This window comes from Lepidochelys olivacea (assembly GCF_965140295.1).
Source record: "Lepidochelys olivacea isolate rLepOli2 genome assembly, chromosome: 7".
Classification (NCBI taxonomy): domain Eukaryota; kingdom Metazoa; phylum Chordata; order Testudines; family Cheloniidae; genus Lepidochelys; species Lepidochelys olivacea.
In genome coordinates, this window is record NC_140417.1 from 104,915,222 (window position 1) to 104,936,116 (window position 20,895).

A 20,895-nucleotide genomic window follows, 5' to 3' on the forward strand; every position below is an offset into this window, starting at 1 on the left:
GTGCAATCCACTGCTGGAAAGCTAGAGTTCATAAACATTACTGAGAGAACAGAAATCAGTTTCAACACAATTCCTCAAGGGCTTGAGCGTTCACTAACAGTGTCAGATGTCAAGCAGAGATGAGACTGGAAGATCCTGTGTTTCTTAAGGAATGTAAAATGTTGCTAGGACTCTCTGAATTATTACCTTTTACTTACAACACAGAGACTAGAAATTCTGATACATACCACAGCTTGATAAGCCACCAGCCATTCTAAAACCTTGATCAAAAAAAGGTGAGTTGAAAGAAGGCATTAATTTCTAAGGACCCTACTGTGCAAGGTGTGTTTCTTGGAACAGCTAGAGTCTAAAAAGGAGAAACATGCTGAACCTAGTAATCAGAGATCCATTTTTCCTTATTATTAATATTTACATAGCACCATAATTTTGCATGGCAGTTTACATAGATTTTAAAAATAGATTTGGGTCCAGATTGAAATCAGTGGGAGTTAGGTGCCCTAACCTAATCTTTGAAGGTCTGGGTCTTGATCCCTACCACAAGGATCTCAAAATCTAAACCAGATTCCTATTGACTTAAATGTTCTTTGGATTGGACTTTTAGTCAAGAGAGCAAGTAGAATGTTGCAGAATACTAATAATATCTGTAATGACAGTTCAGGAAATTAGGCCAAAATTTTCTAACATGCAAAACAGGCATAAAGCAATTTAAGATTGCCCCAGGTGGATTTAAGATTGTTTATGTGATTTGTTTTGTATTTGGGGTAAATCTTGTCCTTTAAAAAATTGATAACATTTCTTAACAGATACATGCCTGTGAAGTGAAAATCCATGCTGCATGTGGCAAGGATTCTATGATGGAAAACAGGTTTTTAGGATTTTTGCTATCAGAGAACTAGCAAATTCCATAATTAAGACAGGATATTTCATGTGTCGACTGTCATAAAAACAGCACCACTAGCTACAGCCCTCTGTGCTCAGCAGCATCTGATTTAGAGTGAGATTATCTCCTTGATCCAGATTGGTTTTGTGAGACGCAACATGTTGATTATCTTGTGGATTTATAATGAAACAGTAGTTAAGATAGGACACATTTTGCAAGGATACCTGTGCTTCATGTCATTTGGATACTTTCCATTTTAGAATCACTTCTCACACTGGGGGTGGGATCTGATATAGGTGTCCATATTTGTGCTACTTGGGCATGGGTGCTGGGGATGCTCCTGCACCCCCTGGTTTGAAGTGATTTCCATCGTATACAGGGTTTACAGTTCAATGGCTCTCAGCACCCCCATTACACAAAGTGTTCCAGCACCCTAATACTTGGGCATAGACTCCCATTGACTTAAATGGAGCCAGGATTTGATCCTAAATTGTTGATACCTATGATGATCTTGTGTTAAGCACTGAACTAAGACTCATGAGATTGGGGTTCAGTTCCTGGCTCTGTCACAGAGCTTTTCTGTCTTACCTTGGACAAGTCACCTAATTGCATGGTGCCTCAATTTCCCCTCTGGAAAAAGGAGATAATACTTCCTCATCTCATGGTCGGGTTGGGAGGATAAAACTATAAACGTTAGCAAGTGCTCAGATACTACAGTCATAGATAAGATGTAGGTGTCATAAAAATAACACTTCTTCTGAAATGACTATCAATGGCAAATACAGCGCAAATAATCAGTGTGACAACATAACACACTGCATTGGCTCTGCATGGGTGGAAAGACTATCACAAAGTTTACACAGCCACAGGACTGTAATTTACTAGCAAAATATTGGGCAACAGCAAGTAAAGGAAATTGTATCTATCTATGGTATTTATCATTGTACTTTAGCTAAGAGCTATAAAAACTATGACCACAATATAATTAGAAAGGGTCCACAAAGGTCCATAACTATCTGTTTACCAGAGGCCTTACCCCTTCCAGCTGTTTTTCCTGTAAGAACTTCCAGCTCAAGAATTGCCTTTCCTCTTGTGGGTTCCAGGACTAGCTGTTCCAAGAAGCACTCATTTAAGGTGTCAAGAGACTTTATCTCTGCCTGAGGTGACATGTACCCAGTCAATATGGGGATAATAACAATGGGGGATTTCAGCTATCCCCATATTGACTGGGTACATGTCACCTCGGGACAGGATGCAGAGATAAAGTTTCTTGACACCTTAAATGACTGTTTCTTTTAGCTAAAGTACAGTGGAAGGGGTAGGGCCTCTGGTAAACAGACAGTTATGGACCTTTGTGGACTCTTTCTTTCTAGTTATATTGTGGTCATAGTTCTAGAAGCTAATTCTGGAAGGTAAACATGGGGAGTCACATTTTGTGCTGACTTAATGCAACTCCAATGTCTACACCCTAAATCAGCACAGAATTTGGCCAAACAAATCTACAGCCTGTGGCAGCTAGTCTCAAAGGGCTCTTCCTTTCTTCCTTCCCTTTAACAAAGAACTTTTATATAGTCCATCAAAACTGGGACTCTGTTTTTCTCCTTTTCAAAGAGATCTAAAATGGCTAATCGCTAAATTTAAATAATACTATTTAAATAGATTGTTAAATACTGTCTCTGTGAAAGCATCTTGTTATACCTAAGCAAAAAGGTCATGTTCACCTAGATTGATAGCACTACACAGACAACACACTTGTCTTGAAACATAGGGGACTGGTGGTAAACAAGGGCTATTTTTTGCATGGAGGTACAAGAATAAACAGAATGCAACTTTGTCAGGTTATGGGAAAGTGAAATTGCTGTACAGAGGCTGCGGATAAGTTACCCTATAAACTTTTATTACTTATCTGTTCAATTGGGAAACTATAAAAACACATCTTAAAAATTTGATCCCCATGTTCTGGAAAAGGGGTTTGAGAATGTTTTATTTTTATTATTTCTAGGCTGCATATGTGATCAGAAAAGCGCCCAGTTTAACTGAAGCTGAGGAACTGGATGGCAAATATCTGCCAGATCATTCAGCCCTTCTTCCTGTTAGTAAAGCACATTAATAATGTTTTGTCCTGTCTAATTTTAAATGTTCCAAGCAATGGAGCTTTCATCACTTCTTGTAAGAGTTTGCCTGTCAGGGAAATTTCCCAGATATCCAGCCTAAGTTTCCCTTTCTTAATTTCACCCTATTACTTGTAGTTACTTACCCCCTTCTGTTATGCTAAATTAATATTATTTCTTGGTGTTTGTTTAGTACAGTAGATTTGAACCCCAATTCAGCAGAACACTTAAGCTCATGCTAGGAACATGTGAACTATCACACCTTTTCTCCTAGTGTAGACATACCCTTAGTGTGTATGATCATGAATCCCACTTGGCATTGGACCTAGCAATGATGATAACCACCTTCTCCTCTAGCCCAAGAGGCATAGGCCTATGCTTTAGATGATAAAGGTCTCAGGGTTCACTCCTTGCTGACATCTGTGGTATTTGCATCTACATGTCCATGGTTTATGAGTATATTCTATGTATATTTTGTACTCGTTCCTACGTCCACTTTTAATTGTTATATGTAGCCTAGTTACTCATGCATAACATGCATCTTAATTCTTTAATTGCATTCTGTCCCAGGAAGAAGTCCAACTATATGTTAGATGCAATCCACTTTTTACCAACATAAAATATTGCTGTTAAAACAGGTGTATTTTGGAGACGGATTTTAGCAGCAATCTGAGCAGACATATCCTTGAGCCTTTCTAACCCTCTGCTCCTGCCTTCATCTGATGTGTTTCTACCTTTGGATTTGAGCAACAACCACTTCCTGGAAGGAAACACTGAATGAGATGAAAAATGGAGGGAAAGGAAAGGGAAAACCAGTGTTCTCAATCCCCAATCCATGGGGATTCTGAGTGTTCATTCAGATTTTCTTCTCTTTTTGGACTCTTCATTCCAGTGTATTAATGTCATGTGGCATATTTTTGAGGTGGTCCAGAGGTGAAAACCTGATCGTTTATTTGCTATGGGCAAGGTTCTGCCACCCTTACTTGGTGAGAATTATTCCACGCTGACTCTCAGAGATTACTCCAGTCCCTTTAACTCAACCTCTTAGTGGGCCTGTTGACTGGAAGACTCCTGTGGCAGCAGATCATTTGCTCCTGCCACAAATCCACCTGTCCCTGCACACAACTCTGCAAGTGGACTATACAGGGTATACATGTCCCTTGCAGAGCCTCCCCACATCCTAATCCCTTCCCTCTTTGCACAGTAGACCATTGCTCTGAATCTTTAAAAGGAGCGGTGTGGTCTTACCTTAGTCCCCATTTGTGCACATCATAAAACCATGACATAATTCAGCATTGTCAGTGGTCTCTGCTCAAGGAAGGTTCAGAATAGAATAGCAGGAATTAGGACTGAGGTATGTTGGCAAAAGGGGTATGGGAAAGCTCTTAGGAGTGACAGTCTGATCCATATTCCTGTGATCGCGCCAGGACTCTCCCTTGGTGGCCTCACTTTCAGGAACACATAATTCACTCACATGCTTTGTTTAGTAAAAGAAGTGGGGAGAGGGAATAGCAAAGGCCTGAATAATTTTCCAGTGCAAAGGAGAGAAATAGTATCCCCCTGCACTGTATTTAGGATGGGTCTGATGAGCCAAATGTTTGCAAGGGGATCAGAGTATGCCAGCAGGAGTCACTGTAAGCCTCCTAATGGAAATTTAGGAAGTTAACAGAAGTCTTCAAAATAATCAAAGATTGAGGTGAATTATTTAATTGCAGGTGATAATGAACATTTAAACAACACCAGTATTAGTAAGTTCTGCAGCATTCTTGATCATTTATTAGTTTTACTTCTGCATGATCTGGTTGCCTTTTGATTTTACTTTATTATTTTATTTTATAACTCATTTTTAAAAAATGTAATAAGTAAAGCTATTTCCTGGGACAAAGACTACATCTATCCTGCAGACTGAAAGAACAAAGGTCTGGAGCAGTTTATATCAAGTTGCCTCAAATTTCTTAATCTCACTACCCTGCAGCAATATCTGTTGGGAGTAGTGAGTGGACCCAGGTATTTCCCTACTGTTACTTGCAATTCCTAATTGTTGGCATCATCAGTGGGACCCATCTTTAGTATAAGATCAGTGCTAACTCTTAATACTCTGAGAATGATGCATCTAGAATAATAAAAAGATTCCAATATGTGTTGGTGATGGTGTATTAGAATTGTATGAGCACACACAAGTCCAAGACCTAATTGTACAGACAAAGCCTTTCATTTTTTTATTTTACCTTGTGATACAAGCTTCACTGGTTACCTGATTAGACCTCAATGAACAGTCAGAAAAGCCACAAAATAAAAAAGTCTGGCCTGTTTGCATTCGTAAATATAATGAATTCCCAAGTGTAATGGTTCAGAGAGTTTTAAATTATAAAAGAGAAATAAAACAGGGGTGTGCTTCATAATATAAACCTTTTACTTTAACCCCCACAATGCAAAATTGATTTAATTACCTTGTATAAAGCAAATGCAATATAGCTCAGAAGATCAAGTAATGGCAATTTCCAGCATGTGCCTGAAAACATAAATTCACTCACCCATAGATAATTTTAATTAAGAATTATTTACACTATAAATTAAGCCTGGATGCCTGACCTAAAGACATCTTATATACCCGTACTTAAAATGTTTTGCTGGACAACAGCAAACAGCAAAAGATCACGAACGTACTATGAGCGCTACTTCAGCTTAGCAGAAACACCCCCGTTCCCCCAGATCTGTAAACTGATGTGGGGAGCGATGCTCAAATACCACGGATCGGAAAAACCACGACTCACCCCCCACCGCCCCCTTCCTCGAAGGAACCCGAAAAGAACTTTAGACTGATGGGTGCCAGGGACTGCGGCTGCCCCGGGAAATCAGCAGCGAGCCGAAGATTTGGTGTAAAGCAATGAGCCACCACCCTCCCGAAGAGAGCCGAGGCAAGTCGATGGCCCAGGTTTGGACTCCGAAACCTGCTGCCGGGCTTTGTGGGTGCGTGCCCCAGCGCAGCGCGTTTCCCGACCGGCCCCCGGCCCCCAGGAGCTGAGGCCGCCGGCTGCAGATTGCCCAGAGCAGAACGCCCGCTCGCCACAGCCTCGCTGTAAGGCAGTGACAAGCCCCCCCGGCCGCTGAGAAAAGCAGCTCCCAGCCCCGCCACCAAAGCTACAGGGTCTGCGCTGTGCCCCACGCTGAAGTCATCGGGCTGCTGACGCCAGCCGATGAACAGCCTGCAAGTGCAATACGGTGTAACCTTGATGAGGCGGCGAGGGCAGCAGCCCTGCCCTGCCCCGTGGTGCGTTTTAAAGGGACGAGTTGAAAACAGTTCAGGAAGTGACAAGCCTATTTCCTCTCGGTGAGCAGATCGGTACGAAGCACTCCAGATCCAGCAGGGGAGTCTTGCGGGCTCCTTCTGGAGACGGATGCTGCAAACCGTACCCAGGAGACCCACCGCCGGGTGCTGGAGGATGGGGACTTAATACAAAGAGACAGAGTAAGAGATCCCGCTTAAGATGGGTCGCTTTCTTAATGACCCGCTGGGCATTCGCCTGGTCTCCTCTCCCCTTTTCCCCATCCCCCTGCCAGTGGTCTGGCCCTGAGCAGATATTGTTGCAATGTGTAAAATAGTAGAGCTGGGACACTTTTATTCTCTTCTCGGAGAGAGAGAGAGAGAGAGAGAGAGAGAGAGAGGCTGGCCTGATGGCTTGAGGTGGAGGCTATTTCTTTTTTGTTTCTCTTTGTGCTTGACTGGCTCGCCTGTATCTGAAGGGATGGGACAGGGAAGTGCCCGGGTGAGCCCCAACGAAGCAAGCAAGGGAGCAGGGTCCCACTGAAAGTCTGGTCCAGAGCGAGCGAGCCAGGGGATGATTGATCCCGCGGTATTCGTTTTATCCGGTTTATAACTTCATCTTTCTCGGCTGTCATTACAGAGCCGTTGTTAGGGAAGAGCGAAGAGGAGGGGGATGCGGTAGGGAGGGGGGCGGCAGCTTTCCGAAAAGTTTCGGCGTTATTACAGGACGGCGCTTTTGTTGCTTGAACTTTGCAGTTAGCCCAGAGATCTGGATACTGAGTCGCGCAGTTTTGTTTTGGTGTATTACTTTTGGACCGTGCGGAACCATGCAGTGGCTGCTGCTTGCCACTGGGAATTGCAACTGGCAGTGGGCTAGGACCCCTCCGTGGTTGGAGTTGTTGCTCTTCTGTTTGTGCTGGTTGAAAATTGCATGCTTTGCATTTGCACATGGCGATAGGATCCGTCCTTGAAAGCTTCTTGTAAAGTCACATTTTTGCAATACGTCATTGATTTGTCAGTCCCAGGGGAGTTTATTCCCCAAGATTGGTGGCTCTTCTCTGAGGGCTAAAAGAAAGAAGTAAATCTGATCATAGCCAGGCTTGCAAAGCTGACATGCGTTCTGTTGTCCCTGAGTGCTTTATAGTCCACTCCATAATAACATTTGTCCACAGTGCTCTATATGTGTATGTAGGGCCCACTGTATATTGTAGCAGCGATATTTCCTGCAGCTACTTTAACTGGATATTGTGTCTCCTCAGGTGTCTCACTGCTGGGCTGAAATACAGCTCCTGGATTCTTTATGCCTCAGTGTATATTTTAGACATACTGTACTTTGATGGTGAACAAAGAACAGCTCTTGGCTGCCTATGATAAATGGCCTTCGGCCTCCTATAGGCTCGACTCTCTAGCATTATATATACAGTATGTTCTTTGACTATAGGGTACCCACTAGTAAACTGTACATTTTAACGTTAGGTGTATGTCTGTCAGTGCTTTTGTACAAGCCAGTGTATACTTTCCTATATCCAAAGCAAATGAGTGCTATGGTTGGCTGTTGTCAAATATGGTGAGGATTTATTGCTCCCTTATCTTTTTGGGGGTTGTCTTAAGGCCAGTACAGCTGTTTGCTGTATGCTGACAGAGATATTCAAATGGCTTTTTTTCATAAAAACATGATAGCATACCTCCATGTGACTTCCTTGCCTATGTACTAATAGCTGTATTCACTGGTAATAGCAGACTGATTTCTTGCTGAGCCTACTGACAGCAGGGAAATAGATGGCGGCAGCATTAACTGGCCCATATGGTATGTGATCTTGTTAGCTGAGAAAATCATGTATGTGAGAACTCATTACTAATGCTGACCAAAGTAACAGCTAGTCTTGTGAAATTATTATATTTGTTGTCAATTTTGTCATAGGCTCTGATTTCATCTTAATTCGAATACACTCTGTGACAAACCTGGTGCAGCTAAGATATTTGAGACTGGGTTATTACGTGTTAATACTCTGCACTTTTTCCACCATAAAATAAGTTGGGGATGGAAACAAACTGTGTGTCTCCATATTTGTATTACTACCCCTTTTTTGGATCATGGGTATATTATATCTTTGCTGAAATGATGGAAGGTTGTGCTTTCATTTGTACTCCCAGTGGTACAGTGCATAAGGACTGCCCTGAGTTCAGCAGACTTTAGTGGTGAGTTGGCCATAGAGAAGCTGTATCAAGCTACAAAACCAAGCAAAATATAATGGTGAAGCTGGCATGTGCTGAGAGAATGGCATCAATTAGGTGCTTTGATGTACATTTGTTGCAGGAAAAACAGACAAATTCATATAGCCTCGCCAATGAGGGTTGGGGATGGAGTTGCCCTTCAAGAGTTTGGGCTGTAGCGAACAACCATTTCTCTTGTGTTAGAATTAGTATGCTCTGCCTGTGTAATTTTTTTCCTGTATGTATCAATTTATTCCACTGCCCTTCCAGACTGGGAGTAACGGTTAGCACAGCTGAAACTTGAAAGTTCAAACCACCAGCTACAAAACTCTGATCCACCTAGCTGTACCAGGACTTAAATGCATAGCAGGACGGACATTTGACTGAATGTATTGCATTGACACACTTGCCAGCGCCATCTTTAGCTATTTAAAACTCTTCCCTTCAATGAGTCCCTCATTTCTTCACATTATTTCTTCCTGTTGGTAGCCATATTGTAGAATTTTACTTCCTGAATACCAGGGGTGAGGAGCGTATCTAAGTATCATTAGGTGAATCATTCCAACAGAGGGTAATGAAGAGCAATCTGACTACCTTTATAGTGAAGTCCAATGGAGTTGAATACATTTGGGTTTTACATATATTTAATTGGGTTCTGTAGAATTTACTCTACAAATCTATGAAGTAGTTTAGCCATCCAAAGCGTACTATAGCAAGGATACATTTCTCCATTAAATTATATGAGATTGTTCAAAATACCTACAGAGAGGTTATCATTTTCTTTGTATTGTTTAAGACTTTTCTCCCCAGGAATCTTAAAAGATTTAATTTCCTTGACACCAAATAATATATATAGCATTTGTAACAGAGTGCAAGCTCATGCACAATGAGTAGTTCAAAGGATTCATTTGCCATGCAGCCAGCATATATATCTATAGCTGTCTTCAGCTGGATTTGTAGTTTGGAAATGTACCCATCTGCTTAAAAATCCCTCTAATGTGACATAAAAAAAGGTATATAACATGCTGATAAAGTGAGCTTCAGCTGGAGATTCAAACCAGATGTGGATGTTTTCTTTTTAAATGCTCAAACAACAGTAAGAGTATATTTTGACAAATTAAAAGCTACTTGCAAATTGCAAAGGTAACATTATCTTGGAATAACTATCTTTGTAAAAATACTGAACACTTTGAGTGGCTTTACATTTCGTCTTCTATCCTATTTAGTTCCATCACCTTTTAGCCAGATTCTTCATCCCTCTCTTGAAGGAGCCATTTTCTAAACAGCAGCGATGCACATGGCATCTGCATGGCCTGGTCTGCTCAGCTCTGTCCCTCTCCTGGCAGCACAGCTATGATTTCTGAACAATACACAGAATATTAGAGTACAGAATGTGTCACTGTAACAGTTCTCAGCTAACAAAGTGCCAATCCTGTAGGATAATAAGTGCCTTCAACCTGTGACTGATCTAGGACTAAATATTTACTAAGTCTGGTTGAAAAACCAGAAAATTTAAGACAGAATTTCTGTAGAAATTTTTTGGGTGGCTCAAAAAACCAAATTCTTGGTGAAAAATGTTGTCAAAATTTTCAAAATCTGAATGCTTTGATCAGTTCTATTATTTACGTATGTGGGGCCTCAGCCCACTGTAATTTTGGGGAGGACTATTCCACATATGGAGAGAAAGATGGAAACATTTCTTTGTCATAAAAAAATAAAAAATAAAGGCACAGTGTGTGAAGTGGGGGGGGGGGGAAAGAGAGGGGAGAGAGAGAGTTTGCAAGGGGTTACAGACCCAGCCCCTTGGCCCCCCAGATTGAGCCAGGTGGATGAAGGGCACACTTTAAACACTGTCGTACCAAAGATGCTGCTTCTAGATTCCGATAGATTCTCCCCCCAAACCCCATTTTTTCAGGCCACTTTAAGCAGCACTGTTAAGGCTGTTTGAAGCTGCTCAGAGGTTTGGAATGTTAGAATTAGCCCTGATGTAGCTGCATTAATAGGCAGAATGCAGGTGGGGGCAGTCAAAGGTGCATAAGTGCCATTTATTACATGCTTCAAACAGCTGCCATTTTTAAAAAACTGTCTGCCATATAAGTGTTTCTTTCTTTCTGTCACCGTCAGAGGTAGAATTCCCTCCCCAAATTAAACTGGCTTTAGAAAGGCTACTGAAGACACACATTGTACTACATACATTCACAGAACGAGATGATCCACATCAGGAATTGCTTGCACTCCTTTACATTTCAAAAGTGGGAAGGCAATTTTTGTTTCTGAATCTGCAGATTCAATTTTTTTGTTTCCAGGTCAGATCTAAAACAGGAGGGTTTATATTTCCTGGTTCTGGTTTGGATACAGGCCCGGTTTCAGAGGACAACTTACATGAGACTTCTGTCTTATAAGACGGATATCTTGTGAGGAAAAACTCAGTTATGCAGCACTATCTAATCTGAACCTAGACCTGAATCATAGTCCTGACTGAGCTCTGAACGTGATCCCTAGTATAAATGAATCAATATCTGATCCACTGCCTTCTAGAGCTCAGAATCAGTATATACAGGCTGAGCAGGCAGTGTACAAAGCAGATCCAGAATTGATTTAGGCTAGGGTTCTCATATATACATCTATATTATACAGTCCACTAAAATTATGTATGTATTTATGTAACTTTAGTGTATTTTTTCAGTATAACACATTGTGATTCAATTTCAACAACTTTCATGGCACAGTAAGGCATACAACTTTTGCCAGAATCAATCTATAATAGATTTGTGAGAACATGTTTAAAGAAGCTTTTCCAGTGAATGAATAGAGGTGTAACTGTGTTTTATACACTGTGTCCATTTTATATTACTGTTCAAGTTCTGATTTTGTGACAGGCTGCTACATGTTTTGAGGCTGTTTCTTCCATTCTTTCCTTTCTCCCAAAATTCTACAGGGTTTCTCTCCCTCACTCTGTAGTGGAAACTCCTTAGCTATTTCTGAGAGTGGATGAAGGAGATATATTCTCTGTGCTATTCCTACAAAATCCCAGCAAAAGAAAGAAAAACGAAACAAACTAACAAAACCAATTTGAATGGTCTGATTCTGATTCACTTACACCCCCCTTCACACTGATGTGAAATTAACTTAATTTGAGTTCTTCGTGATTAACATCAGGCTACATCAGGTCAGAATTTGGACCAAATAGGTGAAGCAGTGAGAACTGTCAAAGTTGTTCACTGGTATTTAAAGGGTTTAGCCCACAGAGCCAGCCTAGGGGTTTGGGATCCTCTTGGCATGTTGTAAGAGGGAGGAAATGATCATTCCTGTAAAATACCTGTACCTAGAGGAACTCTGTATCTTAGGGTGAAAAAACACTGAGAACAAAGTCTTGTTTCTTCTGGTGCCATGGAGAAGCAGGACAGCCAAGGTAGCATGAAAGAGCTAGGAGATGTTTGTACAGTGGAAAAGGAAGAGTGAGGGGCGTCTGTTTTTAGGAACAGAGACCTGTTTGGTTTCTTTTTGCCCCTGTTTCCCTGACAAGGAAGGGAAGGCGAAGGATGTGTGGCAGAAACAATTAGGGAAAATAAAAATATTTGAAGGGCCTTGGAGGACTTTGCATTTCAAAGGTTCCACTTTGTAGAATTTTGTATCGTATCACCATGGTTAAAAATTGTGACTGTGACAGCCATTTTCCCCTCTCTTCTGCTGGGGGCAATGGCTGGGCAAGCTTGGCAATCTGTACCAGGAACCTGTGTTTTGCATTGCAGAGGTCCTTGCAAGGCCATTTAAGAAATATCATACTAACAGCCTCTTGTGTGTCTGATCCCAGGAGAACTAAAATATAAACTAATCAGCATAAGAGAAGGGAATTTTCCACCATACTACTCTTGGGAGATTGTGAGTGTATCAGCTACTAACAAGACCTGAACCCGAATGGCTGCAAATAGATAGCAGAGCTCTACATTAGCATGTAGGAAAATTCAGATTTGCACAATAGCTCCCTGAATATTATGAATGCAATTTTATCAGAGTGCAGATTCCAGGCCTATAAAATTAGTGCTATTCAGAATGCAGACCTACTAGCATATTTGTTAGACTAGATGCTACAGTGATGTGTGCATTAGAAATGCCTAGGAGAGACAGCTATGACATTTCAGAGAGAAATCTAATTCATCTATCCAGCTACCTGCTTTTATGGCCCTCTCACCATACGCCTCTGGACACCTCTGTAATGATAGAATTCATTATATGTCATGTGGACCATGGACCTGATTTTGACCAGGCTCACACTGGTGTGAATCAGGAATATCTCCACAGAAGTCACTGGAGCTGATTCCCCTCTCACACCAGTTTCGCAAAAGTTTTTCTGTCTTCCATTGAGTTACTCCTGATTTTTACTGGAGTAAGGAAGAGCAGAATCAGGCCCAAGAGCTTCCGTTTTGTACTCTTATTTTGCATATCAGTAATGTGCATGATATACACATGATGAGGGAATTTATTGTTTCATAACAAGGTTATGCTACAAATTCACAGCCCAGCCAACTCTGACCTAGCTATTTGCTTAGGCCAGTAATGCAGAACATGGCTTCGGTACAATGAACTAGCTAACAGATCATGAGGCTGTTTTGATTTTTTTCATACTTTTATGGGTTGTCCACCTTTAGAAAGACAAAATTTCCAAGCAAGAGTTTAATTTAGAAGTTCAGCCCTGTTGGTGTGAACCTCTGGACTTCAGTATTACAGAGTTTGCATGCATGCATCTCCAAGTCATCAGCATGTTAAATTTGTTTTGAACATTAAGAGCCTGACCCAGCAATTAATTCACACTCAGGACTTTTGTTGGTTTGAATAGGTTGTTTCATGGGTTCTAAACTTTGTCTAATAAGATTTGCTGCAGAAAAAGCCTTCTATCCAAGGGAACTCTCGGGAAGAAATTGTTTGACATTAATAAATGCAGAAGTATAGAAACCACAACAAATTCCAGTCATTCTTTAGTATAGGGACAAATTCATCCCAGTGTAATTCTGTAGTAATAATTGTATTTAAAATGAAGGTTAAAAATTAGAATAATGATTGCAAAATCCGCTGTGCTCATTTTGTGCATTGTACCAAAAAGGGCCCAAGCAAACCTTGGTCATGGTTTTTGCTTTCAGAAAATTAAATATAACAGTAGCATCGGTGTTGCTGTACTGCAGCCCATTTGAGTCATCCCTTGGGTTACGTAATTCCCTATTTTTATTGAAGTTGGCCATAAAGTTTGCTTTTCACAGCCAAAGGTTTAGCACTTTTTAAATTATACTGTGCTGTAGGTACTGGAATGAAGTGAACAAAAAGAGTTTGTCATTTGTGCCATAGCTTTACAAATACGAGGCTTTGTTAGAAATGGAATTTGGCAGATGTTGATATAGCAGTTTAAAAATTTACCAATTTTCTTGGTTGCCAGTTCAAAACCAGCTTAATTTGAAATGACCAGAAGTCTTTATGATGGTTATTTTATGGCAGATGAGAAATGAGGTTTGGTGATTGAAGTCACAAAAACGAGCACAACTGGTATAAATCAGCAACTTTGTTGACAGTCTCAGTGAAGGAGCTGAGAATTGGCTGGGTGTGAAGGTAGAGCTATCCTTTTACCCCTAAATATAATATCCTTCCAGGTCAGACTTAAAGCACATTATTGGAGTCCTGTGGGGAAGCAAACCTTGCGATTGCTTGTGATGTAAGATAGGAGGACTTCAGTCTCCACAAGGGTCAGTCAGGTACCTTTCCCTTGCACTAAATTTGCATCAAAGCACCAAAATGCTAAGGAGAAGTACAAGAAAATAGCACAAGCATGTAGGGACAAAATGTAGAAAGGCTAAAGCACAAAATGAGTTAGACCTACCAAGGGACATACAATGCAATAAGAAGAGGTTTTTAAATACATATGGAGCAAAAGAAAGATGAAGGAAAGTGTAGGTCCTCTACTTAGTGGGGTAGGCATGCTAATAATGGAGGATATCAAGAAAGCCTAGGCATTTAATGACTATTTTGCCTCAGTCTTCTTGATCTGTGGCCTTCCAGGCATCCATCCACTCTCCAGTATAAATGAAAAGCAGACTCATTTGTGCTGGCTGTCAGAAGCCCCACAGCTGAGGAACAGCCAGGTGAACTGGAAACCCAGCTATGCCTCTTTAGTCAGTAGCCGAAATGTATGTGTGTGTGTGTATGGTATAGGAGATGCTATGCCAACTCTAAACCACCTGAGGATTCCCTTGTGCCAGTGGAGTGGTATAAAGCAATTCCAACAGGTCAACCAATCACAACACGATTGCTTTGAAGTGGCCTTTTGATGTGTTTGCAGTATTTCTGTGTTGGAATTCAGTTGCCATAACTAGGGCATCTCCATCATGAAAGGCTTCTTAGTTCCAGCTATGGTTCTAAAGATCCTAAAGATCAGAAAGTCGCTTTAAGAGATCTTTTGTTTTGTGTCTGTAATGCACATCTCCAGTAGCCTAGTTATGTGGCCATGTTTTGCCTTTGTTCTGCTTGTGGATCAAGGCCTATGGTCCTATTTTATTTAGACTGTCCCTAACTTACACATTATGGGAAACACTCACAGTCTCTTTGGTCATCACCAGGGCAACCTTCTACATTATATTTAGGATTTCTAGTTTTAGGTTTAGAGTTGTGGAGAAGAAATGATGAAACTAGTCCAACTCATCTTTCAGAGTTCAGTTTTTTAGTTTTTAAATCAGCACTGGTGCTAGCTATTTTGAAATGTCAAATTGTGTTGTGGCCTGCTGTTCTTCTGCATTGATTCTCCTCATGGTGATGTTATTATGAAAACTGGTTTTAAATTTGGTAAAAATTTGAGGTATCTATCTCATTTATTTCACATAGCACATATTGTGTACTCCACTCACACGCCAACAGGTTGTTTCTGCTTGCTTCTGTAAAAATTTCTTGAGTGGCAATATGTCTGATATAATCAGGAGTTCTATAATATGGTTTGGTAGGAGCAGAGAGATTTCTCCCTGTAGACAGCGGTAGTGTTTTATAGAAAAAAGAAAAGGAGTACTTGTGGCACCTTAGAGACTAACAAATTTATTTGAGCATAAGCTTTTGTGAGCTACAGCTCACTTCATCAGATGCATTCCAATGTGTTTTATAGGATAGCTTTTAATAGGGAGGCATAGTGATCTAATGGTTAGAGCATGGCACTTGGGGTCAAGAGACCTGGGTTCTAGTCCCAGCTTTATCACTGACTAACTGTGTGACCATGGGCAAGTCATTTTTCCTCTCTGTGCCTTAGTTGCTTCAGCTATGAAATAGGAATAATAATACTTACCAATCTTTGCAAAGTGCTATGGATGTAAAGCTTTAGGTACAAAATGTGCTCTTTATTATATATTTCTTTGGGATGTTATCTAACAGTTGAGCAAGGCTGGGTGCTCTAGCCATTTCTTGTGTCACAATGATATGCTAAAAGCGACAATACTTTTGAATGGTCTAGGTTTTATATTTGTGTGATAACCTTAGTAGCACTGAAGCCTATTATCAAACCTTCTGTGTTGATAATAGTCATACATGTCATGAAGTCACTTTAAGTGTATGCTACTAAAACCAATTATGGGGTTTTTTTTTGCCATAGCCATTAAAAAACAATATCATATAACATTTTTGAAGGGGCAAATTTTAATACAATTAAATATATGTCAAAACATACCATCAAGTGCAAGAACTGAAAATCCATTACAATTAGGAAGACACAGGAAAGCTTTAAAAGAAAAATCTACATTAGTCTTTTGTAGCATCTCCATTAACCTAGAAAAGATAATCCATTTATTGAAATATCAGTTGTGTTATAATTGAAATATAATGCAGTAGAGAGTGTTTTGCACAATGAAAGGATCATGTTTAAAGAAGATTTAAAATTACTGATAGATTAATTTGGAAAAACTTATTCACCCACAGTTTCTGTTGCTCATTGTGTATGCTGTTGGTCAAAATTACTTTTCCCATAGAGGTTTTGGATAAATTGTTATTATTGGATACAGGTCAGGAGGGGGCAGAGACTGGGTAAAATTGCAAACATTTTTCATACTTGCTATCTAGAAGGCTAAACATTGGCTAAATAATTCAGACTATAGATGCGATCTTGTTTCCACAGAAGTGAAAGGCAGTTTTGTCATTGATTTCAGTGGCTGCTGACGCAGGCCCTAGATCTCTATACAAATTAACTACTCTGGCTATAAACCCATGAAACTAAATGAATGTACATTACTTACATGTAGTAGATCTGCTCTTTGTCTATATATATATGTATTGAAGTGAGCAATTTAATAATGCTGAATTCTTTGGAAACAAATTTATCCTAAGACTTCCCAAGCCATTCCATGAATATAATACATACTCTTATATGTTTTGACAAATTAAGTGTTTTTAACTTCATTTTTAAAATTCAAACTCTTTTATGTGATTGCATATAATAAGGGTACTAGCAATCCAATCAAACTATTGTTTTAGCTGTGTGCACGCCTCTTGTGTAGTGTGACAATGGTGTAATTCACAGACACAATAAGATCACAGACTTTAAAATAATAATGTTAGAACTGAAATGAAAGTCCAAATTACAGACAGAGGGTCTGATTTTTCAAACCTTACTCATGGTTAATAGCACTTACACAAGTAGTCCCATTGACTTCACTGGAACACACTGCTTCTCAGCATGTAAATTCAAACTAATTAGGCAGTATTAAGTTGAGCTTTATTCCTTTTTAAGGATATCTCAGTTATAAGGCATGGTGTAAAGCACTGCAAAGGGAAGTGAGTCTGTCACATTGACAGAATAGTTTTCAGTTATTGAAGAAACCCTGGAAGTTCTGTCACCACCAGCCATTTTCCACACTAACTTCATACTGTCTGCTTGTGCTCATCAAGGGCAAATCCTGATGTCCTTACTCAGTTCTTCCCAGCTGGAGTTTGTCCAAGTTGTGACTGAGTAAAACTTTAAGATTGGGCCCACGGACTATCTTCTAAAAGCAAAAAACATTAACTATCTATTCTTTGATATTTATAAGAATCCTATCACCTTAGTTCTTAAGAACTGTACCATTTTCCATTCTATCTATGGAGAGCAGGCACTGACTTTGGCATGAACTCAGTGTCTTCTTCTCTTTTAATACTATATGCTGTTAGTTTTTCCATGCATACGCCTCATATTGACCGTCTAACCTACAAAAATGTGACCACTAGAAAACTCTCTCTTGTATTAATTGGCAGCAGATACATGCTAAAAGCTAATTAATAAGGAAGCACTCAAGAGAAGAGTGAAATCATCTTACACCTGTTGCACAGTATGAATTGGGCACCCTGTTGGAGATGGGTAGTCCAAATGTTTGCAGAAAACAAGAGGACTGTGGGTAGATGGATTTCTGCTCTGTTTAAAACTGGAGTAGGAGAGATAGAGCACGGTTTGATGTAAGAACAGAATTAGCTCTAGTGTTTTAAATTATTGGGTTTGTCATCATTGAGCCAATCATCAGTTTCACCCACACAACAGCTTTTAATTTACATAATTGATGAATGGAAACTTTATTAATCCTTTACACCTGATGTAACTTTTGACACCTAATGTGATAGAAAAGTCATATTTTGGTCATGTAACTGTGTTCTAACATTTCAGAATAATATCTGTACAATTTTTAAGTAGTTTTCGTCCTTAGGGATCTCAAAATACTTTGCAGATATTTTCAGTAGTGTATACAATACCAGCATTTACAGTTGTTAAAAAATCAGTACAGTGTGCATTTTGCATAGACTTTTTCCTGTAATAAATACATCGTTTTTCTATTATTTACTATTGTTATTATTTACTAATGTGATGCCAAAGGTGTGCATGCTCTTTTACATATATGTGGGGAGACAAGTTCTTTGCCCTGAATAGGTGCAGAACATAAAAGACCTTATCAAATGAGATAATCTCTCTAGCAAGAGAACTAATTAGGGAACCCTTTGATATGCAATAATTCCTACTGTTGCTAATGAGAATTGCATGATTTTATTGAAGGCAGAATATTATTTACTTTTTCTATGACTGAAGATTGATTGAAACACATCCTCAGCTGCTGCTAGCTGGCTCTCAATGGAGCTGTGCTAGTTTATACTGGCCCATTTTTTAAAAAGGAGGAAAGATGTCTAACATTGAGTATACCCATTTAGAGAAACAGGTCTTCTGATATTCAGATAACCAATTCCCATCCAGGAGATACTATAGCACTGAGTCAACTTTTATTATCTTGAAAGAGTCAGAAACATTCATTTTTCTTTCTCATGCTTTTCTAAGCAAAAGGAGGCCCCTTTAATAGAGAATCATAATAGTAAAAGTGTTTTATGGGACTAAAATAAAATGAAACATAAATCAATTAACATCAAGTAGCTACAGAACCTAAAGAGGGTTGTACCAAGGGGTGGAAGTGCAACACCAGGATTTCATGGGAGGGATGGAACAAAGTGCCTCACCAGGCCAGAAGAAGCCAAGTTTTAAATGTCTAGTAGAGCTTATAAGTGAGTCTTTTTGCATTGGACAACCCAGTCACGCACACAATTCTGAGAGGGTTTCTTTAAATTCACAAAGAAGCCAAGAAATGGTTACCAGTATCTGATCATAGACCTTTGGTTTGTCCTTTCATTGGAAGGAAATACATGCAAATGTTGATGTTTCTAAAAAGGGGTTGATGTACGTTAATCAAGTAATATTAGGTAATTACAGTATTGCCAACTCTCGCAATGTGTGTTTCTTAAATCCCCAACTGCTGGAATCAAGAGATTTTAAATGAAAGCTGAGCTTCTCATGCAAAGAAATGCATTATGAGCCGAGGCATGGTTGCCAAGGAATGCTTGAAAATGTGAAGCAAATGCTCCCTAAAGGCTCAGAAACCAGTAGACAAAGGGAAAGAACCCAACATTTAAAAAACAAATCTAATGATTTTTAAACCAATCTCATGATTTTGGGCAGCCTAATTCATGATTTTCAAACGCCTGGAGTTGGCAGTACTGTAATTAGCCCATGCAACATGTTGATATGGATTTTCCCATATAACAGGGATGAGTTTTCTAGTTTCTGTGTTTGTACTGAGGAATCATTCATTGTTGTGCACTGACAAAACAGCTGGCACAGTTGTTTATCCAAATAGCACAGGGACTGTCATCAGCTTTGAAGCTGTCAGGATTCAGCATTGGGTCAGTTCTTCTCAAGATGTTGCTTCGGAAGAGAACTGTGGTGAGATCGGAGATATGCTGGACGAGGCTCCTGGGAGCCCTTAGTTAAAAATCATGGCTCAAAATGGACTGAAACTTATCACTTTTGTTCTTCCTATTTCTCTGCTGCATATGTGAGCACTGAGGAGTCCGTTTCACTTCCTGATTTTTATGGAGCAGGAGGGAGTGTGGATGGAGGTAAGCAAGAAATGAAGTAGATGTTCTGTCTGTGGAGATGGCTAGAAGCACTTGTGGAAGCTGCTGCCTCACTTCATGCCACCACAGCCTTGCTACCACAGTCTTCTTTCCTCAAAACCGCTCAGAAGTGAGAGGGGATAGAAGCCACCAAGAGAAGGCTGGAGTATGAAAGAAGGTTGAGAAATTATGGACTAAAATAAACTTCAGCCTGAGCCTTAACTTCATTCTGACTTGATGTTAATATAGACTTCAGAATAATTATTTTTGAATACCATAAGTAGATAATTATTCCCTAGCAAATACTACAAAGTCAGCTTGCTGTTGGGGGTATCAATGGGAAAATGCAGATTTTCTTTTTCGTGGATGTGCATGCAATTCTAAATGACTCAACACTGAAGGGAATTGAGCAGTATCTCAGAGGCAGCATTTGAAGAAAGCTGAAAATAAGGTGCTTGGTTCAGCCTGAATACAAGCAGATATTTCATTTGTGTTTGCTTTTCAGTATCTCTTTCTAATACTTCAGAGGCAGATTAGATTGCTTTACTTTGTTGGGGCACACTTGCTCATATGAGTAATCTCAGCAGTTTAGTGGAGCTATTAATTTGAGTATGTGTGAATAAGAGTTCCCCAATGTGGCCCTCAGGGAGCCCCTTATAGGTTTAGAATTATAAGAGTTCTAGTCTCCTGCTGTTTCTACCCTCCAGGAACTGAAATACTATGAGAATGATACTATGAGAGTGGTAAACACCCATTTTTTCATGGTTTGTGTGTATAAAAAGTTCTTCTGTACTTTCCACAGTATGCATCCGATGAAGTGAGCTGTAGCTCACGAAAGCTTATGCTTAAATAAATTGGTTAGTCTCTAAGGTGCCACAAGTACTCCTTTTCTTTTTGCGAATACAGACTAACACGGCTGTTACTCTGAAACTTATGAGAATACCAGATTTTGTATTATTTCACCCCCATAAATGGCTCCCTGAGGTGTTAAAATGCAAGTGAAACTA

General features: G+C 39.9%; 2 protein-coding genes across 4 annotated transcripts in view; both read left to right on the forward strand.

The window, feature by feature from the left end:
- Positions 1-20,895, forward strand: part of EEF1AKMT2 (EEF1A lysine methyltransferase 2) — a 48,457-nt gene that overhangs the window by 23,238 nt on the left and 4,324 nt on the right. For both annotated transcript variants that reach the window (XR_014712420.1, XR_014712421.1), the window contains exon 6: positions 2,883-2,972. The gene's annotated coding sequence lies outside the window, so the exon portion shown is untranslated. The remainder of the gene's footprint in view (positions 1-2,882; positions 2,973-20,895) is intronic.
- The window catches only part of FAM53B (family with sequence similarity 53 member B), a 125,433-nt gene continuing 110,360 nt past the window's right edge, over positions 5,823-20,895 (forward strand). Inside the window, exon 1 of one of the 2 annotated variants that reach the window (XM_084634142.1) lies at positions 5,823-6,460. The gene's annotated coding sequence lies outside the window, so the exon portion shown is untranslated. Of the gene's footprint in view, positions 6,461-6,612; positions 6,677-20,895 lie in introns of those variants that run through there. The other variant, XM_084634141.1, reaches the window with a different exon arrangement.